The following is a 17,123-nucleotide window of genomic DNA, read 5'->3' as shown; positions in this document are numbered from 1 at the left end:
TTTCCAGCTCTGGGCTTTGGCAACGTCTCCTCGATCGGTATAATTGTGCATAATGTTCCACCATCACACCATAAATCTCACGTTGTGTGTACACCAAATTCCCTTCGGGTGTACAAATGGCTCCAATTGGGGAGCGTCTACCTTCCTGCTTCAGCAACCAAGCAAATAGGCAGCCCACTCTATCTGCTTTAGCATGCGTGCGGGCAGTGTGAGCGGCATAATTATGGCAACGTAATTGCTCCATAAGCTCCGCGTGCTGAGCCCGGAGGGCTTCCAGGTGGCCCGAGTGTCTGCCCCCTCCCTCGCCCTCATGCTCATATTGGAGTAGCTGTGATTCCAGGCGGGTAAGTGACAGATAGTCGCCTACGGATGTTCCAAGTGGCACCCAGACAGGGACATCTAATTGCTATTTTATGGCCATCCCATTCCACCAGAGCACTGCTCGCTGTACCTTCGTTAAGTTCAAAGTAAGTGAGGACAGCTGTTCCGAGGAATGCACGGAATTCCGGATCCTCCAGCACGGCAGGCTGAAGGTGCAATGTGGGGATGGGGGATGACCAGCTTCTCAACTGAGCTGGACTGCGCAAGGGGTTATGGTCGGAGTGCGTCTGCCCCAGATATTCCGATGTTTCAACTAGGTGAAGTAGAGAGTGCGAGCCCACCACCCTGTCCAAGCGTACATGTAAGTCGTGCAGCGCAGAATAGTAGGAATAGATACGTTCGTTGGGGTGGAGGGTGTGCCACAGATCTATCAGTGCCCATTGTGATAGCCAGTCCGTGAGTGCCTGCGCATTTGACAAAGCTGGTGTCTTTCGGGGGGGGAAGGGCCTATCTATATGTACATCAAGTACCGAATTAAAGTCCCCACCCAGTAGCCAGGGGAGTCCCATGTGAGGCGTCAATACCGAGGACAACTGCGCCAGAAATGACGGCTGATCGACATTTGGGGTATCAATCCTAATAACATTGCCTGGCCGTTAAGGGTCCCCCTTACCAGAGTGTATCTGCCTTCGGGATCCATCACCACATCCTCACAGACAAATGGGGTGCCCGCCCTCACTCAAACAATCGTGCCCCGTGCATGCGCGGGATACACCGTACCATATACCTGTCCCCTCCAAAGCCTGCGCAGCCTGTCTAGCTCCAGCTGTGTTGTGTGCATTTCTTGTAGTAAGGCGATTCCAACCAAATGTCTCTGGAGGTAAGCAAATATAGAGTAACGCCGCACTGGTGTGTGCATATTTGATCTCTAGGGTCGTCGAGGGTGGGGCACTCCATGCTGTACGGGGGCTAAGGACATGTACAAGTGTTCCGGATTGCTGCAACCAAAACAGTGTTTTAACAGAGAACAACATAACAATTAGGGCGAACACTGCAGAGCGTTCGTCCAAACTTCTGTAACAACGAGAAAATACAGGCATGTTTAGGGGTCAAACGCACAGTTAGCTTGTTGCTGCGACTATCCCCACCCATTTCCTTGTATCTCACAGGCCATCTAGTTAAATGCTCAGAGAAGTGTGCAAGTCCAGTTAGCGCAAGGTGTAGTGATCTCCCTTGTATGTCCTCCCCCTGCAGCAACATACAGAGCCTGGCCGGGCATATGTGCAACAACAACCGCATTGTCATCCAAAGGGCGGGTGCGATCAGCGATCCTACTGGCCCGCCCACCTCTGCAACACAAGGGAGAACCCAGTATTTACGTATCTACTTGCGTGAGTGTCCTGCAGCACAGTTCAGCTTGCTAGTTCATTGTCCTATGGTACCTTCAGCAGTTTGCAGCGTTACAACTGGTAGGTCGGGGTCGTCGGATATTTCGGTTGATGGTGACGAGGAGCCACTGACCACCAGGGGGTCTCTCAGGCAAATGTCAAATTGCTCCTTGGCACGTGGGGAACTGATGGCAGTGACCGCTGCCAGGACGTCCCTCCTTTCCTTCCGCATGTCCTCCGGGCTCGGGGCTGCCTTCTCCGAATTCACATTACACCGCGGCCCTCCGCGCCCTCGACGTCTGTTTCTCCTGCCCGTTGGGTTGCCGCCTTCAGGATCTGAGGGCCTTGCTCCTTTCCAATGCCCGTTTCTTCCAGCCAGTCCCAGACCTCCGTGGGAGAGTCGAAGAAGCGGGTTGCCTCCTTCACCACCACTCTCAGACAAGCAGGAAATACCAGTGAGTACGGCAATTCAAGTGTTTTGAGCTGGCGCTTCACTGCTGTATAGTTACTCCTGCGGTGTTGCTCAAAAGCGGTGTAGTCTGGAAAAAGCATGACTTGGCAGCCACTCACTCTGAGATCATCTATCTTGCGCATTTCCCATAGCACCGCATCTCTGTCCCTGTAGTTGAGTATCCTGAAGATGAATGGGTGCAGTTTCTGTGCCGGCACACGGTGGGCTCTTTTCACCACGAACTGCGTTGACAGTGTGCCGTGGGGGAGCAGGTCGCGGAGCCAGCGCTCTGTGTATTGTTCTGGGTGCCTGCCTTCCTCGCCCTCCGGCAGCCCCACCAGGCAGATGTTGTTACGGCCGGAGCATCCTTCCGCAGCCTCTGCTCGATCTTCCAGGGCATGTATGCGATCTATCATGTCTTGTAGGGCAGCTGTGTGACTTTGAGTGATAGGCTGTAGATCTCTGAGTGTGTGGCCTTGCTCCGTGACTTTCTCTGCCAGTGTATGGTGATCCGCATGTAGCAGTGTAAAGTCCGAGGTGACTTTATCTATTCAGGTCTCCAGGGAGGTTCTGGCGTGCTCCAATGCAGCACCGATTTTCTCCACCGCAGCGAGCACTGAGTCCATCTTGGCTGCCAGGGCTGTAGTCGCATGCTCCATCTCACCCTCTGCTCCCGTGCGCACAGGGTCCAGGCTGCTCGCACGCAGAGATCCCTGTCGCAGTTTGGCGTGCATTCGGCCCATCACTAGTTGTTGTGCCGTGGGCATTCGCGGTTAGCTCGCAACTCTGTATGGTTCCCAGCGCCAGTCGCATTACTTATGACCAACTGTTCCCTAGGTTGCAGGGTGTACGCATCCATGTGCTCTTTTGTTCGCCCCGCAGGGTAGGGTGTCAGGGCTTACAGCGGGGCAGCAGCTCGCAACACCCTCCAATGACTGGGCTTCGTTGTTGGGTCTTCTTTCACAAGCACCCAGCCGCTGCCGTGCTAGGGCTAGTGGTCTGTGTACGCCAGCGCCTCCCTGGTTGCTCTATGCACCCAAGTGTAAATCCTAGCTTGTGCCACTGCTTGCAGTCAATACCGGGCAAGGTGCTGTGAATTTCGCTCCCTCTGTGTGGAGCACCTTCCTTGTTAGTGCGTCACCCCTGCGCTCCCCAGGTCCCGGCCGCAGGAGCTGTGCACACAACGTAGAATGTCCCCGCCTGACCGCTCATCCCAGACAGTTCGACAGTCTGCACATAGGCTTCCACAACTTCCTGCACTGCCGAGGCTGATCCGGATCTGGTATGCTTCATTCACCTCATCCAACGTGCCAAGCGCCTGGCGTGCTATGACTCGCGCTGTGTCTTTGGGGGCCTCCGTGCCTTACTGATATTACCCAGCAAATGCCCAGCAGCTACGATCGGGTAGTTGCCTCCTCCACACGAGCTCTGCGCTCACCACACTTTCTCGCGGCTCACTGCTCAGTGTCCTCTGTATTTAGGGGATCTCCGTCTTGGGTGCCCCCACTCCACCTTTATGCTGCGCCCCTATGCTTTACATCCACTGCCCAGTCTATCTTGTGAATGGGGATCACTTCAGGGCCCTGCTTCCACCGCTGGACCCTACTGGGTCTCACTGCTTGTAGTTACCAGCTCCTCGCCGTGTCTTGATGTTTCCAGGCTATAGCTTACGCGGGCCTCACTCCGCATAAAATGGTGCCGAATGTAAGATGCGCCTGTCAGATCTGTCCTCCACTGCCAGGCTCCCATGCTGCTCAGCTATCACCCACTATCGACAGCTCACCCCGTGGTGTGATCCCTGGGGCGCCGCACCTCTTCAGAGGCCTTCCCCCTCCCGGGAGGTCAGCGGTGAAAGGCGTTATCCCAGCGCGCGTCCAGCTCACCGCGTCGAGGCCCGTATCCCGTATTGGGGCCTCGGCGGGAATCAGCACCTCCCCTCTGGTGGCAGGACACCTCGTTGAGCACCTCCAGTGGCTCTGGTGTGGGGCGTTTCCCACAGGCTGTGCTCCCCACCTCTGTCTCACTGAGGGACAGTCGTTCCCGGGCGCCGCGAAGTGTTCTAGGCTGCTCCCGGACGTTCTCAGCCCGCCATCAGCCGGCTCCAGGGGTCCGTCTGCCGCCCCGTCCCTCAGGGGTCTCTGGGTCTCGTCGGACACCTCCCAGGCAGTCCACAACACCACAGGGATTCACACCCAGCAGCGACCGTTGGATGCAGTGACCTCAGCTACGTCTCCGGTGTCAGCTCAGCATCGGCCTCCTCCACACAGCTCCATTTGCCCTTCCTGGGCCGTACTACGCCTCCGGATACCAGCTGCAATTCCGCCCGGTGGGTTGGTTCTTTACTAGGCTTGACAGATGCCTCGCATTAATGGTTCACAGGTCCTGCTTGTTTTGTGCTCAGATGGCGCCATTTCAGGATCATTTCAGTGGATGACTACGGATATCGGCCGGAGCTTTAAAGTTCACGTCCGCCATGTTCATTGTTGTCGCCATCATGTTGGTGATACTGACTTTGTGGTGAAAACTATGCCGTGGCATTCCACTCCTCCATTTACTGCTTCCACCCTCTGCATCATGCCCAGGAGGACACCTTCCACTGTCCCCTGCAACTCTCTGCCACATACACCTCGGACATTGATGAGGACCCACTCAGCTTGCATGGCCCTTCTGACTGCACCGCAAGTCCCCGTCCTGTGGCTGGGTGCCTGTGCTGGCCGCAGTACATCCAGGGCCACTAACTCTGTGCTGGTCAGGTCCGGGACACATTCTTCTGAGATTTTGGATGGCCTCTGAGGCGATGGCCTTGGGGTCATCAACGCCATATGTCTGTGGCCCTGCGCTGTCTGCTGCCTCCAGCCTCAGCTGCGGACCACCAGGGCTAACACATCAAATCGTGTCTTGACCGGCCCAGATGTTGCATCACCGCAAGAGGCACACGCCACCACTGCCAGGACCAACTCCAACTGCCAGTGTCGAAATGGTCGTACTGGCAGACTGACGGAGTTGCTCACACCCTCGTGGATGCCATCTTCTACCTAATCCCCTGCTCAACACTCCAGGTGCCACTAACTCAGTGCACCACGAATCATCGTCCATTAGTGTGTTGGTTATGTACTGTGGAGAGTTCATGCAGCAATGTCACCTCAGGCAGTTTGGGAGACCTGGGACAACGATGCGGAAGATGATGCAAGTGAGACACCCCCCCACTGCAGCTCATCAGGAATGTCCCGAAGGGACACAATCCTAGACATTTTCTTCACATGAGCGCGCTCAGCATCAGTGCCCCAAACTCAGTGCACTGCAACTCACGGACACTTCTGTTTGCTCATTGTGTGCCCTCTGGCTACCTCCATGATGCTCCGCAGTTGTCCCTGTAATGCTGGTGTTGTCTGTTTCCGTATTCGTAGTGTTCACTGTTGTATTTGTTGCCAGCATCAACAACTCACAGAGAGCTGGCTTGCACTCACCCCACACACATCCAGCACAGGCATCACTGTACATGTGGCCCTACCAATAAAGGGGCCGGACACACATGCAGGTAGCCAGTTCTATATGATATCTGCGTGTGTCCCTGTGGTCTTGTTGTATGCATGGGAGCCTAGGCCGTTCGACATTACATTGTGCTGTGTACAGCGGACGCCGACATGCCACGGCAGCCAGTGGGTTAGAGCATGGACATGTAGCTTTGTCGTCACCCACTTAATTTGTAAGGGAAGTGGACTGGGCCGTCGTATGCAGAGCCAGCGTGGGTGTGTGACTGATGTGTGCGTGCCCCTGGTCGAGGTTCTGTACTGGGAATGTGCATCTGCATGTGTCTTTATGGTAGTGTGGATCTCTCTTGTGGGGTGTAGGTGGTCCCTAAAGGGTAATGGACACCCACATATGTGTTCTAGTTTGCCTTCCATGGGTTCGAACCACACTCGCACCTGTTGGGCCACCTCCTTTTAGCGTTCTGACACCTGGCATTGGGGTGCCATGTGTGGGTTGTTGAAGTGTTGTGAGCAAGCCGTGCTTGCGGGTGCTTCATGCTTTGTGGTCTGTTGCAGAGGCTGTGTTGTCCTCTAAGTAGCTTGTCTGCCCTTGTCCTGGTGGTGGGTTGCGTGGGATATCCATGGGCTGTTGTAGGCCGTCGGTGTCGAAGGTGTGGTGGCCATCTCTGGCATCATTGATGGGTTGTCTGGTCTTCCCTGCTGGAGGTGTTGTTTATCCCTCTGCAATGTGAAGGAGAGATGCATGTTAACATTGTTTTGACATTTATGTTGGCGTATTGTTCTTGCAGACATGCAGACTGTGTGGCAATGTACATTGTGACTGTTTGGGCGGAGCTGGCAATTTGAGTTGGAACAGTGGACATTTGGACTACATGACTGATGTGAGGTTGTACCCGTACATATGCGTCTCAAATTTCCCTGCTCTGTCCAATGTGATTGGGCTGTTTCTGCACATGGGCGGAGCCGGTTGTGCCCCCTGTTCTGCAGTGTGGGTGTTGCACTTTGTGCCACATTGTCATGGGATGTGCTGTGATTGCTATGTGTGTGTGCTGCAGTGTGCCACGGGGATGGGGGACATGTCCCTGGGTAATTGTGGTTGTGCAGTGTGCTACACTTCGTTGTGCATGTGTGCCATTGTGCCCATCTCCCCCGTCCCCCCAGTCCCTGTTCATTCCTCACCCTGTTGTTGTTGTGTCAGGTCCTCTCGAGCTGTGTCCGTACTCCCACTTCCTTGCACCGTCTCCACACTGATGACTGGCCTGCATTTCCTCCATCTCCTCCTGTGGCGCAGGACTCCCACCTCCTGTCACCATTGCTGCCTTCCTGTTGGCAGCGGATTTGTGCCTGGTTTAGGTTTTCACATCATGCCAGCACCTCTTGGCCTCCTCCATTGGCCTCCTCGACACTCCGGCTGCATTCACCGTAGTCTGATTGTGGGTCAGACACCTCCATGACGCTGGTTTTGTTTTCCTGCGGACTGCACCCTGTCTTCCTCTCCCTCTTCTCCTTGGCCTTCCCCAACCCAGTTGATCCTTGCTGGTGGTCTGTGGGGCTTGTGGGGTTTGCGTTGGCCTCTGCTCTGGGTCAGGGTGCATCCATGTTGCTACGCAATTTGGATTGTTTCTGGTATGTTGTTTTTGTTGCTTTCATGGTGCATTTTCCCGCCAGACGTGTGGGCTTTGCAGGCCTGCCGCTGGTTTTTGCTGCTTTTTGTATCGCGATTGGCTTCATCGCCGCTTTTTTGGTGTTCATGTTTCGCATTTTTGCGGTGTGCCGTTGATTTTATCGCAGCCATTTGACGCGTTATCTGGTGACTATCGCATGGTACCATTCTGTTGTGAATACTTGATTAACACGGCGTAAATTTCCCACGATAGACTACGATGTTGGAGGTTGCGTTAAGTTACTTTTCCGATGGTTATCACACGTTCTTGAATATATAATCCAAAGTTGTTCCTCTTTCTAACCACAATGTACACTATCGGTATCAGATGCAGGTAGAAAAAAATATTAACTTATCCCCACATATCACATGCTTGGAGAAACCACCAAGCATAACTGGGCCGTTGCTTTAGTGACTTTCAGAAACATCAACTCCTTTATGATTTGTTTCCCTAAAAACCCACATAAATACTGACTGGATGGTTTAACATAGTGTATGATTAACAATAGATTTATGGCGAAGGGTCTCACACCACAGTGACAGGAGCAATATTACAAACAAGCATCCATTCCAAGATCATGCCCATTACAACCTGCCTTTCCACTGAGTTTTTCATGGCCCGGACACTGCCATAAAACAGTTGGTGGAAAGAAAGATTTTGGGGGGCAATTCATGTCTGCAGGCTGAGTGTGCCCTGGAGATATGTTCATGGTGACACCTATGTGTGCCACCATGCCATCAGCACGTTTCCGTGCACTGTTTCTCCTGCAGACCGTGCTGCAGGAATACAGTGCGCCCAAACGCCCAGAGGCATTGCAGCATGGTTGGCATTGGCTGCATCTATTTCATAGAGCCACAGCATGCTGCCGCCATGACTGTGTGGATGCAAAACCACCAGCCCTGCATTTTACTTTCAATGCGGTGGACGGGCCGCCGCCAGCTTGGTGGCATTTTTCCGACTGCCACAGCTGCGGGCTGGCGGTCGGACCGCCAACGTCATAATCACGGTTTAAGTCTGAGATTTACCCACAAAATAGGGCATACCCTGCAGTAAAATATGAATGGCCTTAGCTCAGATTTGTTTCCTTATTTAAATTTCAGCAGGCCAGGTTTTAAATGCCAAAGATATTCATGGGCTGTAAACTTTGCTGCACCAAGTAATTACTGGGAATTAACAGGTGTGGTAAAACTTGCATAACTAGTTATTGTGATCCCTGTTGAAACAGTGTCTGCATGGGATCCTAAATAATCCATGGCATTTACAATGCAGGCCTATGTGTCTAGAGACTCTGCTCTAGGCTTCCAATAGGTTGTACAAAAATAGTTTCTTAGATGTTATGAGGAGGTGTCCACTGAGTTGCTGAACTGTCAAGCAAACTACACCAGTTACTTTCTTGATCTATATTAGGCACACTAATATGGGTTTTCCCAATGAGAAATTTATCTTGTTGCTTCATCCTTAAATTTGGTAGAACATATATCTGTTAATTGTTGCCTGATACCTTGAAAAAAACATTAATATTAATACAGTTAGTTGCTGAGATTTGTTCCAGCCCATGGTGATAACCACAAATGCCTCCAGCCCCTCTAAATCCCTAAATTGGCTTGTAAACCGTCCCTTTTCTGCCTGCCCTGAAGTCTTGAAACTCTCTCCTTCCTTACAAAATACCCTGACCCCCTCGTGAGTCATTAAACCTACCCCCACCCTGAAAAACTACCCCCACACCACCAGGACAAAGCCCCAGCCCCTCTAATGTCCCTGTGTCCTCTCCCGATTCCCAAAATTCCTTCCGCTTCCTGTCTTCCCTTTCCTTTGCCTGCGCTCAGCAACTAGACGGCGCATTGCCCTAACCATGCATATGCGTTGTTAAGGCATATACGTGGTTAAGTCATATGTGTGGTTAAGGTAAGCGTGGTATGGCTTGCTGGGAAAGGCACGTGTGGCTCTGCCCGCATTGTTAAGGCCGTTTCCCATTCAATAAAGCTTAGCATAAGCTGCAGGCACACGCTTGTGTGTACATATTCACGCAAACATGCACACCATCACACACGTAGGTTCTAATCTAATGAGGAATAGGGCCAAGGGAGAACAGAGGAATGATCATTTAAAGAGAGAGGAAAAGGCGCCTCAGTATGTAGGTCCTCAGGATGAAGTGAGAATTACTGGAAGCCCAGTCAGACCTCAATTAAAAAATATTCAATGATTGATTCCACAAGAAGTTGATGAAAACTATGTAAATGATTGGAGTGAGTAGTGTAGTGTCCTACCTTGAATAAGACTACAAACACCACCAGCAAATTGGTTGTGGGTGCCCTACTAGTGAGATGCTTGTCCTAGGGAGACACTAAGATTAATTAGAGGGTCAAACATCAACACAAGGTTTGGACTATTTATAAAGAGGAATATTGATATTTGTTGACAAACCTTTATTGTTGAAATTGAGGCCTGGGACCTCCTTAAGGAGTTGTTTTTATTTTGTACTTAAACACATTTCGCACCTTGTTCATGCACTGCACCGCCTGGACTCAATATGAAACAATATATGTTACACCTATGTGATAATTCATGATGAAATAAGTGAATACAGAGAACTGATTGCACAAACAAGGGTTTTCTTTCCTGTCATTGATTATAATTATCAAAAACTGTGAATAGTTATATATTGCCATTAATACATACATGAAGGGTTTCATAGAAAAGAATCCCAATGGACCAATGTTTTAGAGATATGCACTGACACTACAAAAGCAGCTCTTCAATGAATGCTGTTGTAAGAAGAGGCTTTGCTGCTATTAACTGCTTAACTTTCCTGTCTACACTGCTTTCATCTTGATGTGATTACACCATTTTTTTGTAGGGGTTTTTACCACTTGGCTGGTTGAGCCAGTCTCAGTAATGCTCCCATGTCCATCCCACTGCCAGCCCACCATCAATACAAAAAGCTGCTCAGCGTGGCCGAGCGTGGATGCTAGAACTACGTAGGTTTTTTGATGTTGCAAATGGCCCGATGTCGTAATTGGGGCATTTGCGACCACAAAAAAGCCTTTTCACATGCACCAACCCCTATTTTACATGTACCAGCAACCTATTACCAAATCGCAAAATGGGTTAGCAATTTGATAGTAGGAAGGGGTGTGTGAAGGGTGTCCCTTCCTAATAGCGACTCACAGTGGTATGTGTAAATGTTTTGTGACCAAAATGGGGTCACAAAATGTTTGCATTCTACCACCTGCTTCAAGTAGGTGGTAACCCATTCATAAACTGCAAGGGGTCCCCAAGGGACCCCCTCCCCTCCGTGAATATATGCAAAAACTGTTTTTAAGAGCAGGCAGTGGTCCCATGGGCACTACCTACTCTTATAAAAGAAAAGAACATTTTTCATTTTTATTTCTGAAACGCATTCCGATTTTGGCTGCATTTAAAAGAAAACATTGCTTCATTTAAAAGCAAACACAGACATGGTGGTCTGCTGTCCCCTGCAGGCAATAATGTTTTAGCGATTCCCAATGGATAGCAAACTGCGACCTACCTCATGAATATTAATGAGGTAGGTTAATTTGTCCCCCACTAAGAATCACAAACAGAGTAAAGCACTCTGTTGTGCACAGTTGTTTGCAGTTTCCTAATAGCGAATCGTAAAAATTCACTATTAGGTAATCGCAAATGTATATATATGTATATTTGGCCCACAGTCCCCATATACAGTGTTTTGTTACAAACTACTGAGGTTAATGATAAGAATATTGTTTAAAAAATATTGAATAGCAAAAATATCATATCAAAAATATTAAGCCAAAAATATAAAGGAACAAAATATAAAGGGTAGGAATATCGTTTTTTAAAGTATATTTTATTGTTTTTCTTAAAAAATATTGCTGTATATGCAATTATTTACTTTAATACAATTGGTATAAATTGTGTTTATTAATGAGTAGAATGAGATATCTTTTTTCAATTATTAAGTAAGAATCATAAAAAAAAGTAAAAAATTAAAAGCATAAACAGAAACATCCAAATATCACAAAGAGAGATAAAAGTTATTACACAAACCGTTATAGCTATTTAAAACCCAATTAAAATGTATATTGACACAGTATGGGTCAAATTCGTACAACCGTTATTTACTTAATAACACAAAGTACACACTCATTCAGTGCAAGGGTCAGGTACAGTGGACTTTAAAAAAATACCCTACAGAAGTTATAATGGCAGGATCAGCAAGCATCTGAAGATAGGGAAAAGTAGGCATATATTGATAAAAACCTTTTGACGTTAAAATGGACAACAGATATCTTCTTCAAGGTAAATTCATACCTTTTACAAAATAAGATAAAATGTACCAAAGTCAGTAATGAACTATCGTCACTGGGGCAGAAAAAGATGGACTTGGGATCATTTTGCCCAGGAGGAAAACATAATATATGTCGCATTGCACCTAGTCCAACTTTAGAGAGTAGTGATCTCTCCAAAGGATTTCTGAATAGAGCAAGGTAAGACTTGAGTCCATCACAAGTTTGGAAGATCTTACTAGCTCTCATGGTCAACTTTTCCAAAGGTGCTGTTTTTCTTCTCTCAATGGGCTATTTTATAAATAGCTCTGTGATCTTCCTGCCATCACTTTTAGTAATGATCTGGGGGAGGGGGGGTGATACAATTCAGGGCATCTCAACGTACTAGCTGAAATTTTAATATAAGACAGTCACTGGATTTTGTGCCTGTGGTCACAATTCAGACAGTCCTGAATCACATGATCACTGCAATCCTTAGCACCCACATGGCATCAACAAAACATTACAATCTTGATTTTTGTACAAAAAAAAAGAGTAATTCGTTATTTTCTATTCTTTGTCTTTAGTTCTCTACACCCAGCCAACAAGTGTTTTGTTGATATGGGTGTACCCCGCGACTTCTTCAGGGCTGTCTGGCTCGCCAGTTTACTCAATTCCTCTCACCTCTCCACCAGATCTACTTCTGACCCAGCTGGTCATGTATTGGTCTATCTTCCTTCAAGTGTGTATATAGCTCCAGTGTTGTTATCCCCTAATATAAGGATTATGATCCCAATGACTTCCGTCCAGTCTAGAATAAATCGCTATGAGGTTCCAGTTTCCCCTGTCATTTCCTGTAAGCGAGTACGCTTCAGTGTTGGATTTCTCCTGCGACCGTGTCCTCTTCTGTAAACTGGAAGCTTCCGGTTTACAGAAGTAAACATGTGTTGACTGGGCATAGAGAATTAAAGACAAAGAACTGAAAATAACGAATTACTCTTTTTTGTACAATGAATCCTGTGCTAAGGATTGCAGTTATCTTGGGAAAGGTTTGGAGGGCTTAGGGTGATTCCCCTCCCTTTGAGCACGGGTAGTGAGTGGGTCCTATGTCACAGAAGCAATAAGTAAATATTTGAGCTCCAGGATTATCCTAGTATAAATTCAACCTAGTAGGACATTAAGTCCTGAATCACATCCCTGTTAAACATTGTATGTTCCCCACTGCATACTGAGACCCAGATGATTTTCAACATAACCCAGACTCAGTTCATCATGGAGAAAAGAACTTGGGCTAGCTGGGCCCACCCTAAGTAATTTGCTACAGAACTGATTCTGCTCCTGCTTTAATCTTAGATTTTTAGAATAGCCCCATATAGCAGCACCATATGTAAGAACTGGCAAACATTTCATTCTGTAGATTTGGGGCAAATGTACCATTGGTTTGCTTCCTATTGATAGCAAACACTTAAAAAGGGCAACACACGCTTTATTAAATTGCTGGTTTCTAAAAGCCAGACGGGGAGACCAATTAATATGTTGGTCGGAGGTAACCCTCAAGTATGGAAAGGCACTGAACCTTGAGATAATGTTCCCTTTGGTAGTAAGGGGCCTCATTTTAGAGGACTACCTCCCACAAACCATGTAATGGGTTTTAGCAATATTAGTTTCTAAGTCAATATCATCCATAAATTTAACTAACAGGTCCACCAAATCCCTAAGACCATTCAAGGTACGAGATAACAAAACTGCATCCTCGGCATATATCAGGGAGAGAACAAATACAGTGATTACCTTAAGCATATCTTTCCTATTTAACAATGGAAAGTTATTGAAGCAGTTGATATAAAACAAAAAATAAAAGAGGTGCCAAGATGCCCCCCTGCCTGACTCATCAGGGAAGATTTAAGGATTCTGTGCATTTCACCTTCTGTCCATATCGAATGGCAGCAGTAACATCTGTGTGTGGAGCTCATAAAAAATCTAGCATGGTTTATGCATTACAAAATCAGCCAGTAGAATCCAAATCTTTCACCGGTTCACCCAGTTGAAGGCACTACTTCAGTCGCTAGAATCTAAATAGACAGTACCTTGCTTGCTGACAACATATTTAAAAAATCATCTGATTTAGGTTTACACTTTGCTCTAGACTTTGCTCCAATGTGCCCCAGCCTTCTTTAATCCCATACTGGACAGGGCTAGGATAAGATAATTTTTTATTGTATAGTTAATTAAAATCATTGCAATCAGGCCGTGTTAAAATCAGTACAAGGTGCATAATTTCCAATGTTATAAAAGAATATGTGAGGGTTTGTCATCCTGTTATTCTGGAGATTAAACTGTTTAGACCCCATTTAGACAACTATAATAAAATGGGAAGTTAAAAGAATTGGCACAACATTATGGATTATAGTTCTATATGATTATCGGAATCCAGGACGGCTTTTACTGAAAACAGGTATTTCATGAAGCGTGCCGCCAGCTGCACTGATTCGCCTTTCATGCACTCTATCAGTGCAACTTGACATGTTAGTATATTTAAGATTTTAAGATACCCCAGATGGGGCAAAGCCAGTATATTCTCAAAGTGTGTAGTTTCTCACAGATGCACAATATGTGACTTAGAGATTCCTCTTCACCCCCACATGCTCTTCACTGAGTGTCTGCAGTCAGGACTAAGGATATTGTTGAACATGGCCTCCTCATCTATTCAGTTCAGAATAATTCTGCCCACCACTTTAACAATTGACTTTAACAAAGAGATAGGCCAATAACAGCTTGGGTCCTACCTAGTTAGTTTTTTTGAAAATGGGTACGATTGTAACAACTTTCCATGCCTTGGGAATGCCTTAAATAGCTGCTGCATTAAGGATGTTCACAATTAGCGGGCCCCAAAAAGGAATGTTCAATTTATACAGATGTTTTTGGAAGGGCTGACTCAGATTGCAGCGCTGACTCCAGCTCAAACCAAATATCCAATGAGAACGTGGGTGATACTTCAACACTGTCAGTTGCCCACTATAGTCAGTTGAATAGATTTTACTAAAATGGGTCATCCACTGTTCTGAGGATATATGGGTCCCTAAGTTCTCAGTAGTACCTGTGGACAATTGTTTCCCCTTAACTACGTCCCAGAACCTTTTAGTGTCTCCCGTTTTACAGGTGCCCATCAGACGGTCCAAGGCCCTTCTTTCAGAGTGTGTTTCCTCTCCTTAATGGCTAGTCTATTTTGGGCTCAAGAAATGGAAATATCCTCTTGAATCCTTGTCTGGACATTAAGAGCCACTCTCAATCGCAAGTTAGCAGCTCTACAGTTATTGTCAAACTACTGGATTTTGTCCGGTCTTCTGGTGCCTCAAAGATGGTACATGATCTGCTTAGCTGAATTAATTAAGGAGTGAAATGCTTCTAAGACCCCGCCTGGGGGGAATCTATTATGAGTAGAGAAGCCATAAGCATACTCTGGGCTGCCCCAATACGAGAATGTGCAGGTAGGAAATCGAGACGCTGCACCATTTAATTCTGAGCCCTTTATCCTTGGTGCTCAGTCAAGTTTAGCCCAATTCATTTATATTCAAATCATGTATGTGCATTAACATATCGAAAGAAAAAATGGATTATAGTCACTATAGCAGGTATCCATGACTACACCTGCTTTCACTACTTTCCCCAAGAGCCTCAACATAGATAAATATTCAATTACTGACCCTTTTACCCATCCCACAAAAGATGGCTTTTGGTCAAACTGTTGCTCCTGCATAGACCCCAAATTAAGAAGATCAGACTACCCCAGACCTTTAATCAATTTCTGACTCTTCTCATCAGTCTCAAGAAAACAGAGGGGGTATCATCACTCCCAGAAGTATCAGTATCATCAAGTATCTGACTTATCTTGCCACTAAAATCCCCATCCAACCCAAGTTAAAATGTTGCCTCTAATACAGATATCACCTTGAACAGTGACTCAATTTGGCAATGTTGTTGTACAAAGACTTATAAAGAATCATTTAAAAAAAAAACCACAATACACAACCCACAGAACCTGGATCCCCCCCAAGCCTCACAGAGACAGCAGCAACTTTAAGCATTTTGTAGATACAAATCAAGGTAGCTAGCTCTCCGTGGGCTCTCTGCCCTCTAACAGCTTTGGCTTGTACACAAAAACACTCATAGCCATCTAAAAAAATACAACTTGAGCATCCAAGTTTCCTACAATATTCCCATGCCATACTGGTTAATTAAATTGAGCTATTTTGCATCTGACAGTTTAGATTTAATTCCTGCAATATTCCAACTAGCAAATCTTAGAACAGAATCCTGTTTTGAGCTCTCTTTGATTACAATTTGGAACACAGGCAAAGATTGTTCCCCAATTACATAGTTGGAGGAATGAGAGAAAGGTCCGGGAGTCAATTTTATTATCCAGACTCATTAAAGGGAGGAGCCTATTAAAGGTAGGGAAAGGGGGCTTTTCAACAGTTCTTAAAAATTGGGTTGGCCTGTCACTGAAGGTGAACTGCAAGCGCCTATGGAAAATCCTTAACAGCATAATGCCTTTGCCCTCTTCCAGAGAGTGCTGCATGTTATATTTTTGGAGCAATTGCCTAGCCAGTGCAGGCTATCACTTATGCTATTAAATTTAGCAAACAGTATTATTATAATTATTTTAATATTATTTATAACAATGTGTACATTTTTAATTTAATTAGTAATTCATAAGTTGCATTTGAAGAGGAATAAAATGGGGCATGTTTTAAATGCAAAATTTTTTCAATTATAAATTATTGTTTATGTTAATTATAAATAGTTACTTTAAATTAACTATAGGAATTAAATTAATGGCTAATTATTATTTTAATGATTTGTGTATATTGTGATTTTTAATGTATAATTTTAATTTGTAATTCTTTTAATACATTTTTTAAAATTCATTATTTTAAGGGCATAGGGCGGCAAGTTATTTTAATAATAAATTAAGTATTTTCATTTCAAATTAATATTGAATGTACATTTAATATAATAGACGTATAATTGTTTTAATTATCTAGGTTTATTTAGTGATTTTTAATGTGTATTATTATTTTGATTAGTAATTCAGAATTTAGTAGTGTGTTCTTGGGTTCGTTTGAAAATAGTGTCAGAAAATAAAATATTTCTTTTTTTCCAAATTAGAGATTTTATATTAATAAACATTAACTTCAGAATTAATTATGTAAACTATTTATTTTATTATGTGTAATGTCCAATAGTTGTTGCATATTATAACTAATTGTTAATTCATTAATAGGTGCATTTTATAATAAATGTGCTAAAATGAATGTTCTATTTATTATTTGTTTTCAATATATTTGTTTTATTTATGTACTATTTTGATATTTTTTTGTGTTTTTTTCTTCTTTTTTTTGAGTAGTGGGTAGGAAAGTGTATTTACTTTGTTTTATATGTGTTCAATCAATTTTGTATTGCTTTTTTAATTGAATTTATTTGTATTTAGTTATAATGCATTATTTTCTTTTGAATAGGTTTTAATTGTTTTATTTTTG

This window comes from Triturus cristatus, chromosome 10, assembly GCF_964204655.1.
Source record: "Triturus cristatus chromosome 10, aTriCri1.1, whole genome shotgun sequence".
Classification (NCBI taxonomy): domain Eukaryota; kingdom Metazoa; phylum Chordata; class Amphibia; order Caudata; family Salamandridae; genus Triturus; species Triturus cristatus.
This window is presented reverse-complemented; position numbering follows the sequence as displayed.